General features: G+C 40.7%; 1 protein-coding gene across 6 annotated transcripts in view; it reads left to right on the forward strand.

The window, feature by feature from the left end:
• The first annotated feature begins 2,845 nt into the window (after positions 1-2,845).
• The window catches only part of TBL1X (transducin beta like 1 X-linked), a 315,199-nt gene continuing 297,649 nt past the window's right edge, over positions 2,846-20,395 (forward strand). For 2 of the 6 annotated variants that reach the window (XM_056558870.1, XM_056558869.1), the window contains exons 1-2: positions 2,858-3,252; positions 4,357-4,495. The gene's annotated coding sequence lies outside the window, so the exon portion shown is untranslated. Of the gene's footprint in view, positions 3,253-4,356; positions 4,496-20,395 lie in introns of all 6 variants that reach the window. The other 4 variants (XM_056558873.1, XM_056558871.1, XM_056558874.1 and 1 more) reach the window with 4 other exon arrangements.

Raw genomic sequence — 20,395 nt, forward strand, 5'->3', positions numbered from 1 at the left:
AGGGAGGTATTACATGTTCTGTACTACTCCTGTGCCAGGATTCACTGCTTCGTTGGACACTAGGTGGGGTGGCTCCATTTTACTTTGTTAGTAACTCCTGTCCTCTACATTTACAGCTCCCAACAGCTCTTTCTTACTTTTATATGTAAGGACTTTATTATTATGCTCTGTATTAGTGTCTACTAACTGAATTAGTATTAGTATCTACTATCTATTTTTTCTTAATCCTAATTTTTTTCCTATTTTTAGATGACATTTTAAGGCTTCAGAACCAATTATCAGGTGTCCATAAAATTATGGTATCAACATATTATGGTTTTAACATACAATTGAACCAATTAATATTGTAACTTGAGGGACCACTGTGTAGATGTATAATGAGGGTTGCAGAAGTAGTGCAACCCTATATCACGGTGTAGATTCCTACAAATTATTATTTCAAAGAAGCTGTAATCCATACACAAGGCCTCAAGAACAAAAACCTCAAAAGCCAGGGTTTATGGAAACAACTTGTACTTTACTTTACTTCTTGTGCAAATCAATACAGTAATAATACTTTGGAATACTTCATATATGCAGTACAGTTCTTTAGCATACACTTTTAGCAGGAGAGCAAGTGGTAAAGTGTCACTAGTCATTGTCCAAGGGATATTTGCAGATATTTACTTTGATTGTGCTGATGCTTGTAGTTCCACTTTACTTTTGGACAAGTTCCTTTCTTGCTGTATGAGTTAGACTATTTAGACAACAGGTCCTGGGTAGGGCCGGATTAAGAGCATCATGGGCCTGGTGCTTACAATTTTTCTGGGCCTTTTATAAAATGTATCACTCCTATTCTTATTTAGTGATCAGGACACTGATGGTGGTACTGTATAAATCATATCCTTATATAGTAGCTCCCCACATTAGGTGCAGTATAGCTCCCCACATTAGGTGCAGTATAGCTCCCCACATTAGGTGCAGTATAGTTCCCCACATTAGGTCCTCCTCGATGCTCCGCTCTGCTGTTGCCATGGGCGCACGCACATGACGTCAGTGACGTCCCTGCGTGCATTACCTCCCAGCGGCCCATGGGTTTTTAAAGTGAACAGAGCCGCCACAGAGAGGTAACCGCCTAGATATCCTTGTGTCCCGAAAAGATCTTTTGGGACACAGGGATGTCCAGAATGTGACGGGGGTCATTGCGGGCGGCCTATGTGGGCCGCCTGTGCTGGCCGATGGGCCTATTTTAACGTAGGGGCCTGGAGCGGCAGCTCCATCTGCCCCTACGTTAATCCGGCCCTGGTCCTGGGTGTTACTGCTACTTTGGAACTCATGTGATGTTTGTAGTTGATTCCACACCAAAATTTGAAGAAAATTTATGAATTCATTTCAGGTTGTTAGGGTATGTTCACACAGATGGATCTGCCGATGATTGACCCTACAGTATGCCTCCATCTGTGCCTGCTCATAGCGGCAATCTACCGCTACAAGCAGACACGCTGCGATGTCCCGTGCACATGCACATTATACTCGCACACATCACGGCTTCATTCGGCCTAGCTCAGGGAGCAGAGAGAGTGGCCACAATGTGTGCGAGTACACAGTGCATGAACGCAGCAACTCACACATTGCAGTGTGTCTGCTCGTAGAGGTGAATTGCCGCTATGAGCAGGCACAGATAAAAGCACACTGTAGGGTCCATCGTCGGCGGATTCATCTGTGTGAATGTACCCTTAGAGAGAAACAACTTGCTGCCAGACAGATTTGACAGAAGGTTATCTCCCAGTAAAACAAAGAATTTGAGGTTAAAATCCAACATGCTGGAATCCTTTGATCTGCGATTTATTGTCATTCAAAACCATGTATCCTTTTCTATAGCAAAACTCATAGGAGGTCATTTATAAAAGCCCAAATCAGCCTATATACATCCACAGCCACTTTGCACATCATTCGCTACATTTATTATAAGACAGTTGCCGATGCATATGGATTTCAGCGCTTACGTTGGGTGTTTTGTGGTCAGGATTTCGGCGTGGATTCCTAGGTGCACAGTTTACACACTGACTTATGACATGTGACTGTTGCAAAAATTGCAGTTTTGCACAACTACCACTCCAGCTGGGACCAAGTGCCGGCAAATGTGCTCCACAATAGATCTATAACCATTAGCCAGCATTTATCAATAGGGTAAGGCACCTTGTTAAATGTTGACCAGCTGCACCTGGCACATACCAGGCGTAAAAACCCAAAAGTCTCACATGTTATTAAACACTAATAGACTTTGCTTCACATTTAGGGTGAGACAACACAAAGGTTTGTCCAAGATGATGTTACCTGTACATGGTAGACTCCTTGCTGCTACCAAGAAGCATACTGTAATGGCTTGACTGATGAAATAATGACACATCCATTCCATAATGACGCCTCCTCACCTGTTGGTCGGGATTACCAATTCTATTCATCCCCCATATGTCAGGTAAACAGTCTACCTTGTCACATTACAATAATCTTACATATTTATTTTAAAACGTATGTCGCCCCCTGTTGTATTCGAAATAAATCGCCAGACTCCTACACCTCTCGTTTTTATAGTGTTCATATCTGGTGTTTATGTTGTTGCAGCATGAATGTATTTTATTACTGAATCCAATAGCAAAACCCAGGAAATAACCTTGAAACGTGATGAAGAATACGGTCTAAAAGCTGAAGCTTTTACAGCGGGAAATAGAAATCCAACTGCCTTAAACTGCGGAATTAAAATCACAAGGCACAGGCTTCTATTCCTGTTTTGATGCGCTTCTATTAGATGTTGCGTGGTGGTAGAGGAATGTGTCACAGTAATGCAGAGAGCTGTAATGATGTCAACTTGTTATTTACTTTCCAAATCTGAATGACTGAGCAAGGCGAAAGGAGAATCAATCAACCACAATGTGACCCTACAGGCGGAAAAAACAGCACTCCCACCAGCAAGCGATGGGGGAAGGGAAGCACATGTAATCAGGGCAATGTTGCATCATGTACTTATGCTTGCTTTTTAAGGCTTTCTTCTTTCTTTCTTCTTCTTTTTTTTATTTTTTTATTTGTGTTCTCCTTTCACAGTAATGTGTAAGGATCAAAGAAAAATGTGCTAACCCATTAAGAACCAGATCAGGGTCGTACACAAAATCTGCTGAAAAATAAGTCTTTTTTTTTTGGGGGGGGGGGAGGGGGATAATTGAAAAAACAATTTTAGTGTAATCCGTTCTGCTGAATCACAATTATGGAGATCCTGTAAGTGCAACGATTTTCCTATTTGCGTATTGACAAAGACTTGAAACATTAATGTCACTTGGGTTACTGTGCTATGCCATTCAAACCATCATTATATTTTTGTGTTGTGCATAAATATATATATATATATATATATATATATATATATATACTGTATATTATGTATATCTTTCATCTGCCTTTGTTTTTAATGTTTATATTACAAATGTTTATGATGTGTTTGCGGTATATGCGTATATATATATATATATATATATATATATATATACATTGTAACACATTGTAACATATCGCATACTATAAACATGCACACAAACGAATGTGTTAAGGATATAACTATATTTTGTGCTATAGTATATATATACTTACAGCTTTATTCAGTATGCACGTTCCCCTCCCCCAATTGTAGCTTATTGAAATCTCAATGCTTCTGGACGATACCTTACGTATTTTATTAATGATCGGTGACATTCTAATTGATCGTAGTTGGGTTCTGTACGGAGACCTTTGTTTTTCTCTCTGAATCGGTGTGTATTTGTAAACACGAGGTGTACACATAAACAAGACTTTCATACTGATCCTATGTAGGTATAAGGAAGGAAATCTATGGGAAGGCTTTTGTTATTTTATCACCAGTTCAGGTCAATTGGTGTTTTTATTTTTTTTTTTTTCCCTCTAGGAGGTCACTGGCTCGGTGTCTCAGTTTCTGTGTGTGGATCTTTTTTTCCCCTGCCAGTCTCTCCTCTCCCTCTCTCCTCTGCTCTCTCTCTCTTCCCCCCCTCTTCTAGCTGCTGCTGCTGTGTCTGTGGGAGCTTCACTCACACACAAACACAGACTAACTAACTCTGCTAATGAACTAGTTAGCCGTGTATCCTCTTAGCCACAGCACGAGAAAAAAAATAACCCCTGCCATAACCATACAACCAGATACAACACTTCCAATAAAGACAAAACTTTCTACTGTCTTTGGAGACTTTTGGAGGATTTTTTGAAAAAATTATTTTCTTAGGGGATTTTTTTGAGGTTTTTGTTTTACACTCTGGTGGATTTAAAAGATCAACGTTGGTTTATATTTTGGTTTGTGACCCCCCTCCCCCTCCCCAGGACCTACAGAGTTATCATGCAGAGTTTATAGGAAGAAAGGAAAGTCAATGGACTAGGAGTGTTGTTCCAGCAAGAAGTTGATCCAGCCTGCTTTTCGGAACTACAAAGCTGTCTCTTTCTAGACCACATCTAGTGTGAGGTAAGTGAGATTATTCATTCATTTGTGTCGAGTTTATACCCTCTTCCCCTCCCCCAACTTCTATAGCAGAGCTCACTGTCCTCCTGTAGTAAAGTACTAGCATGTGCTGTAATCATATTAATAGCCTTTTTATTTATAGCATCAACATATTCCATAACGTTTCCAGGGACTTTACTTTGAATGCATGCCTTTATACGTAAATATTTTCTGTATCGGTAGAAAACATAGAAAAGAACCATCAGACAGGATAATGTTTTGGTCTTGGGCTGTGATAATTCGGTTCTTTCTAACTTATCATTTGGTATCTAAATAAGTAGATGGTGAGATAAATGAATACTATAGTGCCCCAGCTTATTTATCATGTATTTACTGTTGCAAGGAAGGTAAAAACTGTAAAAATGCCAGGTATTCACATTGCAGATGGTGTGAGTATGTGTGGAGTTTCCTTAAGCCCCGGAGTGGGGGGAGGGGAATCCCATTCATGGGCTGTGTGTTAGACAGCGTTTGATCCCCCTACGTCAAATGTCAGAATGTTCTACAATGGTCTTTTTTTCTTGTTCTGTTGCCTATAGAGTTGTTATGGTTCTGTGTACCGGAAGCACCACCCTCAAATCAGCTCATGTATCAATTTCATAATGCAAATTGGTAGACCACAATGCATGTTGTTGCCTTGTTATTTATGTTGTACTGTGAAAAGAGGAAAAGCCAACCTGTTGCCCCTTTTGTTGTTTAAAAGTTTTGTTTTTGGATTTTTTTGTGCATTGATGTTTGTTTTTAGCTTTGGACTGTTGGCGCTCTCCTTAATGGTTCTTTCAACATCTTGTTTTTAATACTATATTTTACATTTGTTGCCAGTTGACTCTCAGAAAACCATGTGAATGTATGTTAAAAAACATTCTTTTGGCATATGTCAAGTCTATTAATGATTGTGAATATGTCCTCCGTAGATACCTAAAGCGGTGTTACGAAATGTAAAAATATACACCAACAATGGCTACCCATATAAATAACATTCTTCAGAATTATTCAAAAACCCATAATGTTATGAATTAATAACAGACAGAGACAAGAATACCCCTAAATGTATAAAAAAAAACATAACCCCAAAAATGACATAGGCACACCACATATTTATAATTATCTGATGTAAGTTTAGGGAGGTTAATGGAAAGAACTCAGGCTAGATTCCAATATATAGCTATCAATAATGAATAATATATTGCATTCCATACTTAGAAAAGTTCATATACTGCATTGCACTTATTCACATGTACAAGTGTGCACCCCAAGTACACATACCCAGGTGTAAACTTAAGACCAAGTATAATATCACGATTCATTATTCATTACCTAAGATAATCATTCTGCCCAGGACAATGTGGGGACCTCTGTACAGCACCGAGCACTTGTGCATGTGAATGATTAATGGGCTAAGTGCAATGCAGTAGATTAACTTTATTAAGTATGGTGTGCAATATATTATGAATAACTGACATCTATATATAGGAATCTATCCTAAGTTTTTCCTTTACCCTCTCTAAACTTAAAGGAAAACTGTCAGCTTTCTCCCCCAGCACTAACCAGTGGTGCTGGCTGGTAGTGCGGGGGACAAGGATCAGTTTGGTCCTTACCGTGCCCGGATCCGCCGTAATCTTCTTTTATAGGAATATGCAAATGAGGTGCTAACTGGCACTGGCCGGGCTAACTGGCAATCTGACGTCAGTGCCGCTGGCCACAGCGCAGCCCAGCTCAACAATATTCCTCCCCTCTCTCTTCATTACAGAGCGGGGAGATGAGGGAGGGGGAGGAATATTGATGAGCTGGGAGGTGCTGCGGCCATCGGCACTGACATCAGAGTGCCAGTTAGCCCGGCCGGTAACAGTTAGCACCTCATTTGCATATTCCGAAAATTGAAGATTATGGCCGAACGGCAAGGCGGATCCGGGCACGGTAAGGGCCAATCGGATCAGCGCCCCCTGCACTACCAGCCAGTACCACTGGTTAGTACGGGGGGAGAAAGCTGACAGATTTCCTTTAAATCTTACATATGTGGTAAGTAACTTTGTCATTTTGTTTTTTATGTGTTTATGACTATTATTGTCCTTGTGTTATTAATTAATAAAATTATGGATTCTTTAATAATTCTGTGGATTGTTATATATATATATATATATATATATATATATATATATATATATATATATATATAGGTAAAAATGTTGGGGTGTATAGTTTAGTGTTTAATATAATTTGTTACCTAGGCAATGGAACTTATGTTCCAAAGGAAAAAAAAAGTGTAGGTTTGATGATTGGTTAGATGTAAATATGGCCTAATAAAATTTTTTGAGGAACACAGTTTAGAAGTTTCTACAAAAACAATACTTTTCTTAGGCTGCATTCACACTTTTTATATTACGGGTGCAGGATCTGGCGGGAGGAGGGGCAAACTGGGCTCTCCCGTACCTCAGCCGGACCAGTGCTGAAATCCATTTACTTTAATCAGCCGACCAGAGTCAAACGGTGACTCTGGTTGGCTCATTTCTGACTCGTATCCGGTTTTGTGACCGGACCTAAAACCATAGTATACTACGGTTTTAGGTCTGGTCCGGAAACCACATACGGGTCAAAAATGAGCCTACCGGAGTCACCGTTTGACTCCGGTCGGCTGATTAAAGTAAATGGATTTCAGCGCTGGTCTGGCTGGGGTATGGGAGAGCCCAGTTTGCCCCTCCCCCAGCCAGATCCGGCACCCGTAACGTAAAAACAAAGTGTGAATGCAGCCTTACAGAGGTGTGTTTAATATTATGGGAAGACTTTCCTATAAATTAACAGGTCTAGGACACAAGGGTTTAGACAAAGCATTGAGTTTAGAAATCTTTGCCTAAACTCTGTCTATATTTATGGTACTGAGATCGATATTTACAACCCCTATTAAGATAAGCTGCAAATGCAACACATACATGGCATACAACCAAACAGGCCTTCCCCCTTAGCTGTGCCCCTAAGTTGTCCCTAAGGGTATGTTCACACTGAGGAATTGGAGAGGAATTTCCACGAGTAATTCTGCTCGCTTTTTCCTCTCCAAATCATTCAACAGTGAAAATCCTCATAGAACTGTGCAGAATTTCTGCCCCTCAGTTCACACAGAGGAATTTCCTCAAGCAGAATTCTGACGAGGAAGTCTGTTCCGCTTGAAGAAAGAACATGTTCTTTCTTTCAGGCGGAATCAGCGTCCTACTCCCATAGAGATCAATGTTAATTTTTTATTTTTTTTCAGTCAGAATCATTTCCAAGTGGAATTGGTGCAGAAATGGCGTGGAATTCGCTCAGAATTGGCACGGAATTTCCGCATGAAAAAATAAATAAAAGAGGATAATATATATATATATATATATTATACTCTTTTCCTCCTCCGCTTGAAATTTTCATTTCCGCGTGTGGAATTCCGCTCGAATTCCGCACCAATTCTGCTGCTCCAATTCTGCGCAAAATCTCTGTGAGTTCTTGTGGAAAAGTAACAATATTTTGAGGCAGAAAATTTCTGCTTGATTTCCGCCCCAATTCCTCAGTGTGAACATACCCTAAGGTATCAAATATTGTCACCTATATTTAATGTTACAATGTGTTGACATTTCACATGGTTTATCACTCTTTGGTAAAGGGGTTTTCCTGCCAACAAAACTTATCACCTTATGATGAGTGTCTGATTGGTGGAGGTCTGACCACTTAGATCTCCACCAATCATTAAATGCCAATCACAAGTGCATCAGCAGTGGAATTCCCTTTTTTAATGGTGGAGGGTGCACCAAATCTATAAGATCTTTAGCCGTTAAAAGGAATCTCAGGTTCAACATATTCATTTACGTGTGCCAAGCATTTCATCATATGCATTGCAAAGAGTTATATCTGTGGAAAAAAAACAATTCTGTACCATTTCCACAAAAAGTCGAGCATGTGGCACATTTGATAATCCACATCATCATCTGATTTCTAAATGAAATGACCTTTTCCAATACATGTGGATGGAGTTTTGTGTTAGATTCGCATCTCAACTCTGTACCAAACCCACCTCTAGACTTTGTCTTTCTAGTTGGACAAGATATATTCTATATCTACCCTACAGTTTTCTATCATATTGTTATTTTTATGCTTTTCCTAGATTATTGCTTGATTTCTCCCCAGTAGATAAGATGAACTTTAACTCTTAATAACATGTAAACTCTTTAAAAAGACTATGTATACAAATATAATAGATTTTAGGGAATCTACTACCATAGATGATACATTTTTGATCTCTGATAAATTGTTTTCATGACGTTTTGGTAAAACATACATGCTGCCTTGCTATACAAACATTATATGAGCTATGAAAGTGCCAAGCTGAGACCTCAACCTATCAGATATTTATGGTATATCTGTGAATACATCAGAAATATCAGAAATGTTCTTGATTACCTGAATGATTGTCATTGACTACCTTATGCTTGTTTGATAATATAAAGTTTAGGTATATAAAGAAATGATTTCTAGTCATTATTACGTAAACATCATAAATGTAGTTTATAGCAGTTATAGTAGGGGGTGATACATTAACACTAATGATTTCTGCAACAATAGGAATTTTGACCAATGTCATTGATGGTCGGACCCTAAAAGAAAAAAGGTGCTAAACTATGGTTAAAGCTGTTGCTAATCCTATTAATTCTCTGTTTGGATATACTTGGAAGGACTTTAAAGGTGATGAATGGCCGACCACAGACAACACAAACAAAACAACAGTCAACTCTGGCCACTATAAGTAAGCTATTACAATGCTGGTTCCCACAGTCTTGTTTGGAAAGGTTAACAGTTCAGAGGATTTGAGTTCTGTTGTCTTAGGAAGAAGATGATTTAAGTGATTGTATCTTACTCTATGGGGCATGACTCTGGCAATTCCACTTTTGGAGGAACTGAACCAATTAAAACTATTAATGGTGTATCAGTTCTGAAATACTGAAAGTTCTGTATTTTATTAAAATGCATGTACTATGTTTTAACTTAATACCACTGACAGCTGCCTGTGTCTATGAGAAATGGGTGAGGAGCGGTCAAGCCACTGCCAGGCAATTCTGAGGGAAACAGAAAGAATTGAATATTTTGAGCTCAAACTGCCCAATCCTTCTCTCTTCCAAGATCATCTGGATGCCACCATGCACATTAGATGTTTGGCTGGTAGGATCAAAATTGGAGCCTATGGGCAACACTATCTTTATGTGTGGATCAAGCCTAAAAATGCCATAAAAACCTTACTGTAAGACACTGAGAGAAATGTTACAATTGCATACCTGAACTTAATTTATTGTCATAATATATATTTTACTATAGGCCATTAAGGCACTGGGTAGTTTCCCAGTTTGTTCCCAGATGAGACTATAGCCTGGATTCATCAATTTGACACACAAACTGGGGGAGATTTTCCCATAGTAACCAACCACAGCTCACCTATTATTTTACCAGAGTGTGTTAAGATATAAAGGTGGGCTGTGATTGGTTGCTATGAGCTTTTATTGTAAACATTTATTTTGTAAACATTTAGTAAACTATTTATTTAGTACAAAACCCATTGAAGAATTGACAGTATAGGGGACCGTGATCACTAGCGTAAAAGGACTGTCAGGGGGAAAACATGGTGACCCTGATTTACAATGAGAGTCTATTTACTATATATTTACTATGCTAAATTGTATGGCTCCCTTGTTCAGTGTGGCTGCACAGGTTCTGAGAGGTGCCGCAGGTGTGGAGATATTTTGTCCTAAAAGCAATGCTTCAAGGGTATATTCCTGCATGTGCATGCTACAATTGTATCTGTTGAAATATTACAAAATCCAACAGAAGAAAACTCTATAGGTTTCAAAAACTGAAGCATGTGAACAGACGGGAGAAGTCTCATTTACCTCTATAAGAGTCATATTAAGCTGTGTGCATAACAATTGAAAGTATACTGAAATATAATGAACATACTTTAATAACAAACAGTCCTATGTGATACATATAATATAAGGAGCCTACAAGGGGCAAATTGTAATGGCAGTAGTGAGACATTTAAGCTTATTCTGTTGCTCTTCTCCATCTTTGGACAGAAATGGTTACATCAATATCAATATATTAGAAGAAGACCACTGACCACTGTTTATCCAAATCCCTGCATAGAGGTGGCACTTGAAAAGTATATTCACATTAAGCAGATTTGTTCAAGAAATGTCTTAAACTATCCTCTTAATCTAAATGGGACATGTACCTATCCATGAACATGAAGAATAAATAGCCTGAGGATTGGAACTAGTTTTCAGTCGTAGAAATTTATGTAAGGGTGCATTCACACCACGTTTTGTACATACGGGTGCCGGATCCGGTGGGGGGAGGGGCAAACCGGGCTCTCCCGTATCCAGGCCGGATCAGCCCGTGACTCCATTTACTTTAATGATCCGACCAGAGTCAAACGGTGACTCCAGTTGGCTCAGTTTTGACTCGTATACGGTTTCCTGACCGGACCTAAAACCGAAGTATACTACGGTTTTGGTTCGGTCCAAAACCGCATACGGGTCAAAACGGGTCACCATTTGACTCCGGTCGGATCATTAAAGTAAATGGAGTCATGGGCTGATCCAGCCAGGGTACGGGAGCGCCTGGTTTGCCCCTCCCCCGCCGGATCTGGCACCCGTATGTACAAAACGTGGTGTGAATGCACCCTAACAAATATGTTGCCTCTATCTGAATATACCATAAACTGCCTAAAAGCTTGTATACTTGAAAAAAAAGTCAACACAGAGATTTAGAAATGACAGGCTGCTACTATGTAATGAAAAGGCCAATTGTTCTAACAAGTCCCTTCTGCCCAATAAGTAGACACTAATACTATAAATGGCATATGATAAGTAAAGGCCCTGTAACAAATTTTGCATTGGGGCCCAACATCCACATGTTACACCATTGAGTAGTGCAGCTATGTGTGTGGAGAATAGCAACATAACGTGGAGTGAAAAGTTGAGGGGATCATCTAACTGTCAGATGTGCATGGGGCTTCCTGTCTCTCTGCAAAAGATGATGTTTAGGTAAAATATATTCCCTATCCAAAGGATAGCAGGGGTCCCACCGCTGGGGACCCCTGTGTTCTCCCCGCTGCACCCGGAGTTTGTTTAGAGTGTCGGGTGCAGTACTGAAGGCTCATGACATCACAGCTGTGCTATACACATGACTTCAAGGGCATGCCCTCTCGATGCAAGTCTATGGGAGGGGGCGTGATGGCTGTGCTTTCACGAGCCTCCGCCCCGCATCGCCAGTCATCCGGCACAGAGCAAAGTTTGCTCCGTGCATCAGATGTCTGTGGTGTAGCAGCAGAGATCATGGAGGTCAGACATCTTTTCAGACATCTCTCTACCTCTTTGGATAGGGGATAAGATGTCTAGGGGTGGAGTACCCCTTTAAAACTTCAATAACTGAATCTCAGACGTTCTGGGTTAAAGCTGGTGGTTTGGATATTGCAATATGTCCACATGATATAACTCAACAGTTTTGATTTGCAGATCTATTGCTTCCTTTTTTATTATGCATAGGATGGGAAATACAAATGATAAAATATTTTCTTTTTTGGGGGGAATTTGTTGGATTACTTGCTGTGTAATTAGAATTGTTCTTGGATCATCCCCTCCCCCCACTACGAAAGCTCCACATTGTTGACTTGTGTTTGTGAGACTGTCTTTGTGTTTTTCTTACAGTACTAGTATAATGCTCAGCTTTGTGTGCCAGAATGGGTTTCATGTCTGTGGTTACTGCTTGTTTTCAGTAAAAATTGTTATTCCGCCTACCACTGACTGCCACAGCCAGTATTTTGGGAGCTTTAGCATTCGCTTCTTGTGTCTTTCTGTTTTCCAGCGTTATTTACCTGTAGAGAGTGTTGTATGTTCTTTCTAGTAAAATGCTAAATTTGAATATGGCCGTGTAAACTTCCTGTCTTTATTTTTAGAACATTTCTTATACCCTCAGGTTAGTATCATCCTCCACCATCCACTCTATATAAAAACAAGTATATAAAATAATGTACGTGGGTATGTGGGTGTCCAACATGCTTTTTGCCCATGGTCACTCATTTAAAGATAAAGTAAAGAGGAGTTATTGTGATATACAATAACGGTGTAATGCGTGTATGACATGCCAAGGATTTCTAAGACAAAAAGATATGCAAAGCAGCTCTTACACCACTTTTTCCCTTTACAGTCAGTGTTTTACTCCAACTAGAAGTCTTGGAAACTGAGTGGGAATGTAGGAAAGGAAAGAATATCCACCTGCAGACCCCTATTTCAGGGTGTTGTCCCTCATCAGTACAGACTAGGGTAGTGGCTGGCTAGTGAAAGGGCTATCATTATAGAGGAAAAGGGGTCATGTTTCTCGGTAAGGAGAGTATCATAAAGACATGTGGAGACTAATAGGCCATTCACATATTCATTCAATCAGATCGCTTCTTTTACTTTTCAGAGGCCTTTTTAAAAATTAAAGAAGCGATCTGATTGGTTGCCATGGGCAACAGGTCAAATTTTTCTCTGCTCAGGTTTTGATGTATCTCCTCCTGTGCCTTAAGGTGGGGACACCACCTTGAAGCCTCAATGAGGGTAATTGGATACATGCATCATATACATCACGAGGTGTAAACAGATGCTGGTAACCCAGTGTGTTAGCTGAGGCTATAGTTACATGGACAGAATAACTCATGTTGGAGACCCTATAAGTGGTAGTTTCTATTCCCAAACCCCTCTTTACCATATAGAGCAACGTTTGTTGTGGACATAGCCATGAGATAAAATAAAATAGAAGGTTGTGTTCACACTGTATTGCAATGCATGTTTGTTGGATGCCAGATGGATGCTTAAAGGGGTACTTCGCTGCTCAGCGCTTGGAACAAACTGTTCCCAACGCTGGAACTGGTGCCGTGAGCTTGTGACATCATAGCTCCGCCCCCTGATGACATAACACACTAACCCCTAAATGCAAGTCTATGGGAGGGGGCGTGACAGCGGGCACGCCCCCTCCCATAGACTTGCATTGAGGGGGTAAGGTGTGACATCATGAGAGGGCGGGGCTATGACATCAAGAGCTCCTGGCACCGGCTCCAGCGTTCGGAACAGTTTGCTCTGAGCAGCAGAGTACCCCTTTAAAGGGAAACTGACAGGCTGTCCCCCCACACTAAATCAAATATACTGGGTTATAGTGTGGGTGTACAGCATTCAAGCAAGGGTGTTACTTACATTAATTGGTCATGTGGTGGCAATGTTCTGTCCGTTTAATCCCCTATTAATCACACTTGGCAGTAATGCCTTAATTTAACCCAAAATCATATGGCTATGTTTGGGGGCAAGCATGATTTTACATCAATATTCTTCTTTGAGAAAAGTAACTGGTTAACTTATTTTGGTCATTGGACGAGTCACCTGAGTGACATGAATTTCTACCATAGAAGAACATGCTGATTATAGTCATATTATATAATATAATTATAAAGCAGTCCATTAAATGTGTGTAAAGACTCAGGTTGTTATAACACAATTTAGAAATAGGTCAAGCTAATTGCCTTTGGTTATTGTGCATCGCTTTCTGCGCTGTCATTTGATGTACTTTGATATTTATTATCAGTTTGTGCACATCAGGTGCTCTTTATAGGACACAGAGAAAGATTTTGTTTTGTAGTCTTCTAATGGAAAAGCTGTTTTGGTTCCATTCTTGTTAGAAAAATCTGACACAAGTACGTAGCAACCAGAACTTGTTGTTTACCATTTAACCTGTTGTTTACCAACTTACTTTATATAGTTAAATAAATCAATTTTACATTGACCTAATTTTCATTAAGCCACATATTTTATACATATGTGGTTGGCTTAGAGGATTACCATATCAACACGTTTCAAAAAGGGAACCAGTTATCAGATTTGACCCCATATAACTGGTGACAAAAGGTAAAATGAGCGTTCTCACCATATCCTGATGTCCTCCTGAGCATCCATGTTGGTGAAGAAAATTCATTTAAAAAATGTCTGGTGCTGTATCGTAATGAGGCCCAAGTAGTCATTTGTGTGTATGGCATCCTGGAATAGTCACAGGGCTCCAGGCTGTAGCCATCCCTACATATGTGATTGACAGCCAGGGCATTGCTGATGTCATTGCTCTACTCCCTCTTTACACTTAAAGGGGTTTTTCACTATAAGGTGACTGTAGTACTTACCTTCCAGATAGTAATGGACATGCTAAGGAAGGATCTGTGCTTTTCTTGGTGCTAAATGGCTGTTATGTGTGTCCACCATAAGGCTTCTGATTTATTTTTGTGAAATGGCTATTTCCCGAGGGAGTTCACTCCCTCCAACTACAAGTCCCAGGATCCCTTATTTCTAAGTGTGAGGTCACTTTTTCTCCCTCCCACAGATCAGCCCCCCTACCCATTGAAGCATACCTGGGACAACTTCTGCAGCATTGTAAGGAATCATCGGTAGCTCTACACACTGAAGCAGACAGGTTCCCTTTGAACACCTTACGAATGATGTAATATCTTGGGCCACACTGCAACCTGGGAAAAGCTGAGACGAATAAAAATATTCATAGGGGCAAAGACTAAATAAGAATTGCGAGACCAGCCTTCAATCACAGGTACAGACACTGTATTATGAACAACACCAACTTTACCACCCCTGTCAAATAGAAAAAAAATCCTGGAATACCCCTTTAAATCTTGTAAAGGGCCAGAAGCAGCAATATTCCTAGGCATGAATCAACTTCTGGGTGAGCTTGTTTGTTGTGCCCGGCTTCTTGGTTGAGTTGGCATAATTGCAGCCCGGAGCTCTCTAACTGCTTCAGAATGCCCTAAGCTTATTTTACCCAATATACCACGTTGCCAATAGTTATATAGGGTAAAATCTGGGGACAGGTTTCCTTTAACCTGCAATATGTTATGAAAGCTGTAAACTCTATAGTTTAACTGTAACAGTAAATCCTGATCATAATGATGAATAGTCATGGCTAACATTTACTTCAATTTTTCATGCAGTTCATGTAATATTATTTGTCAGAAAAATAAGTTTTGTACGTGGAATGAATTTTTAAAACAATGAATGCATGATCTGCGGCTTCAAAAGTCATGCAGCAAGGATCTTTTATTAGAGTAGAAACGCTTCCCCACTAGACAGTGTAATAGGCATTAATGCATCTTCTCCATTTTCTATGGGTAACATTTATATCTACCAAACATTAGAATTAAAACAACATAGATCAACAAAAGTCATAATATCAATGAACTCCCTAAACATGGATCAACTCATGTTATGATGTCTCTCAAAAATGAATGATTTGTAACTATATGTGGAAATGCTACTGGGCTGGTATCTATTCACCAATCTACTACAGAAGAGGATGGTTGTGGAGCCCTCTTACGGAATTAGCATGGGCATCCAGCACAGCCAAGTTGTACTTTTCTAGTTCTCCTTTTTCTTGCTTGCTTAAAGGGGTATTCAGCTGGAAAACACCTTATCACCCATCCCCAGCGGTGGCGTCCGAAACACAGAAGCTTGGAGTTTCCATGTTCGTGACGTCACTTTACGCCTCCTCCATTCATGTCTATGGGAGGGGGCATGATGGAGTTTGCTCCATTCACTGGAGTGTCGCAGTGGAGATTGCAGGGGTCCCAGTGGCGGGACCCCGCAATTAAACCCCTTTTTATAGGGGATAAGATGTTTTCCTGTGGATAATCCCTTTAACCTATACAGTTTATAAACTCAACATTATCCCACTCCCTGAGGACAAACACAGAGACCAACTATGTGACAAAAGACAAAAGCAGGGCATACATAGTTCAACATGTGGCGCATGTATAAGAAATTCTGCTTTCAACAGTCAAAAAAACATTGCACATTAACTTTACATACAAAAGATTATCATTGTATTGCAAAAGCAACAATTTGCCTTACTTCCCTTTCCTCAGAGAAATGCTTCCTCTCCTTCTCTGTAAGGTCTGAGTTTATGTGTTGTTTTACCACATATTTGTTAAGGAGACACCCCATTATAAATGATCTTCTTAAAGTGTACCTGTCGTTATCAAAAACTTTTTATATAATATAGATAATGCACAGAGCCCTGTTTATCCAGTCACACTTCCTGTATTTGGACTTCTCACAGAGACACACAGACAATAGCTGTAGGGACAAATATATACACATTTTTTAACCAATTTTAACTGGCTACCTTCTTGGCAGGACGGATGCTTGTAGTGTAGTATGTCATAGAAAATTATTTCTACTGTATAATCAAATACACTAATTGTAAAATAAGGGTAAATCGCTAAAGGAGTTATTCCCAGTATGACCTTAGGAGTGATAAGGACATGATAGGAGTTATTGTTTCACTCATCATCACTTCAAAACTTACAAGTGACCACAACACTTATGGGACACAGTCTGGCAGACTTTACAATGATATCAATGACACACAGGGGATGTTCTCTGTAATATTTTCTTCTTAATTTTGTCTAGACTGCCATGACTTCTTCCGGTTGTATTTTTCCTTTGCATGCGCAGACATCATTAGTTTCTTGCAGTTCGCACTTTAACTCCAGTGGTGGGCTTGTACCTCCCTTAACCTCTTGGGGATGCAGGGTGTACAGGTACGCCCTGCATCCCGATCCTTAAGGATGCAGGGGGTACCTGTACGCCCGTGGAAATTCCGGGATGTACGTACCTGTATGCTGCGGGGACCAGACCGGGATGCCTGCTAAAATCATTCAGCATGCATCCCATGACAACGTCTGGAGGGGGTCTGGAGACCCCCCCCATGCCACAAATTGACACTCAATTGAGATTGTCGATTTGTGGCACTTCCGGGTTAATCGGGTCCCCTGTGACCCAGAAAAATAGAGTGATTTGTGCCATGGATGGCACCTATCACCCTTTAGCAGCAGGAGTGAGGTGCCACTGGTGCCACCTCATGATCGTCCTTATTTTTCAGCCTTTACCTGTCGACGAATCAGGACTACTGCTGTGGGGGTGTCCCTAACGGCACCTGCTCTGCCACTACTCCGGAGGGCAAGAGTGGGTGCCAGGAATCTGTACCTTGAGCGGGGGCCCCCAATCCCCAGCATTGGCGGCGGGATCAGGGGCCCAGGAGCAGAGTCAGTGGTGGCGGCAGGCCTTGAGGTCCCTCAGCAGCAGCAGGAGGTAAGGCTGGCCTCCTGCTGTTGCTTAGCAATAACTCCCAGCATGCACAAAAGGGCATGCTGGGAGTTGTTGTCATGCAACAGCAGAAGGCACAACTACAACTCCCAGCATGCCCTTTGGTAGTTTGTGCATGCTGGGGGTTGAAGTTATGCAACAGTTGGAGGCACATTTTTTCTATGAAAAAGTGTGCCTCCAGCTGTTGCATAACTACATCCCCCAGCATGCACTGACAGCCAAAGGGCATGCTGGGAGTTGCAGTAGTGTGCCTCCAGCTGTTGCATAACTACAAGTCCCAGCATGCCCTTCGGCTGTAAGTGCATGCTGAGAGTTGAAGTTTTGCAACAGCTGGAGTCAGACTGGTTGCAAAACACTGAGTTAAGTAACAAACTTCCAATGTTTTGCAACCAGTGTGCCTCCAGCTGTTGCATAACTACAACCCCAAGCATGCACGGGCAGCCAAAGGGCATGCTGGGAGTTTTATTAGTATGACTCCAGCTGTTGCATAACTACAAGTACCAGCATGCCCTTCAGCTGTCACTGCATGCTGAGAGTTGTAGCTTTTGCAACAGCTGAAGGCACGCAGGTGGGGTTTTACAGAGAGTTTCTCGCTGCGGAAAATTCGCTGTAGATTCCCGCCAATGTGAATGTACCCTAAAAACACCACACTACACTACACAAAATAAAATGTAAAACACTACATTTACATATACCCCCACACAGTTATCCCCCCCCCCCATTAAAAATGAAAAGTGTCTGGAACAGCACTGTTTCCAAAAGGGAGCCTCCAGCTGCTACAGCTGGAGGCACCCTGTTTGAGAAACACTGCTGTAGGGTAATTTTGGTATCAGAGGCAAGTGTAATTCTTGCATCCGGGTCCGTCCCTATGCAAATCCCTAATTTAGGCCTCAAATGTGCATGGCGCTCTCTCATTTCGGAGCCCTATCATATTTCAAGGCAACAAATTTTGGTGGGCTCTTTCTTCTTTTACCCCTTATGAAAAGGTAAAGTTGGGGTCTACACCAACATGTTTTTGTAAAAAAAATATATATTTTTTACACTAACATGCTGGTGTTGCCCCATACTTTTCATTTTCACAAGAGGTAAACAGAACCCCAAAATTTGTAAGGCAATTTCTCCTCAGTACGAAAATACCGATTATGAGGGGTGTAAAATGCTCTGCGGGCACACAACAGTGCTCAAGAGTGAGAGCGCACTATGTACATTTGAGGACTAAATTGGTGATTTGCACAGGGGTGGATTATTTTACAGCGTTTCTGACATAAAAGCAAAAAATAAATACCCACATGTGACCCCATTTTGCAAACTACACACCTCACAGAATGTAACAAGGGGTACAGTGAGCCTTAACGCCTAAGGTGAGCTCAGGGAAGACAGAAACCTCCCGTGGAGCAGGAGGTCCGTGAAAATGAAAAATTTTATTTTTCATTTGTACAGCCTACTGTTCCAAAGATCTGTCAAACACCAGTGTGGTGTAAATGCTCACTGAACCCCTTAATAACTTCTGTGAGGGGTGTAGTTTCCAAAATGGGGGTCACATGGGGGGGGTCCACTGTTGTGGCACCATGAGGGCTTTGTAAACGCACATGGCCCCCGACTTCCATTCCAAACAAATTCTCTCTCCAAAAGCTCAATGGCGCTCCTTCTCTTCTGAGCATTGTAGTGCGCCAGGAGAGCACTTGATGTCCACACATGCGTTATTTACATACTCAGAAGAAATGGGCTTACAAATTTTGGGGGGCATTTTCTCCTATTACCCTTTGTTAAGATGTAAAATTTGGGGAAAAAAATGTATTTTATTGAAAAAAAAAACTTCATTTACACATCCAACTTTAATGAAAAGTTGTCAAACCTGTGGGGTGTTACATTGTTACATTCCTTGAGGGGTGTAGTTCCCAAAATAGTATGCCATGTGTTTTTTTTTTTTTTTATTATTTGCTTTTCTGGCACCATAGGGACTTCCTAACTGTGACATGCTCCCCAAAAACCATTTCAGCAAAATTTGCTCTGCAAAATCCCATTGTCACTCCTCTACTACGCCTGCAGAACACTTTACATCCACACATTTTGGGGGGATTTCTCTCCTTTTACCCCTTGTAAAAATTCAAAAAATGGCTTTACAAGAACATGGAAGTGTAAAAAATGAAGATTTTGAATTTTCTCCTTCATTTTGCTGCTATTCCTGTGAAATACATAAAGGGTTAACAAACTTTCTGAATGTCATTTTGAATACCTTGAGGGGTGCAGTTTCTATAATAGGGTAATTTTTGGGGTATTTCTCACAGAAAGGCCCCTCAAATACACTACCAGCTTAAAGGGGTTATCCAGGAAAAAACTTTTTTATATATATATCAACTGGCTCCAGAAAGTTAAACAGATTTGTAAATTACTTCTATTGAAAAATCTTAATCCTTTCAATACTTATGAGCTTCTGAAGTTAAGGTTGTTCTTTTCTGTCTAAGTGCTCTCTAATGACACGTGTCTCGGGAACCGCCCAGTTTAGAAGAGGTTTGCTATGGGGATTTGCTTCTAAACTGGGAGGTTCCCGAGACACGTGTCATCAGAGAGCACTTAGACAGAAAAGAACAACCTTAACTTCAGAAGCTCATAAGTACTGAAAGGATTCAGATTTTTTAATAGAAGTAATTTACAAATCTGT

Source organism: Hyla sarda, chromosome 2, assembly GCF_029499605.1.
Source record: "Hyla sarda isolate aHylSar1 chromosome 2, aHylSar1.hap1, whole genome shotgun sequence".
Classification (NCBI taxonomy): domain Eukaryota; kingdom Metazoa; phylum Chordata; class Amphibia; order Anura; family Hylidae; genus Hyla; species Hyla sarda.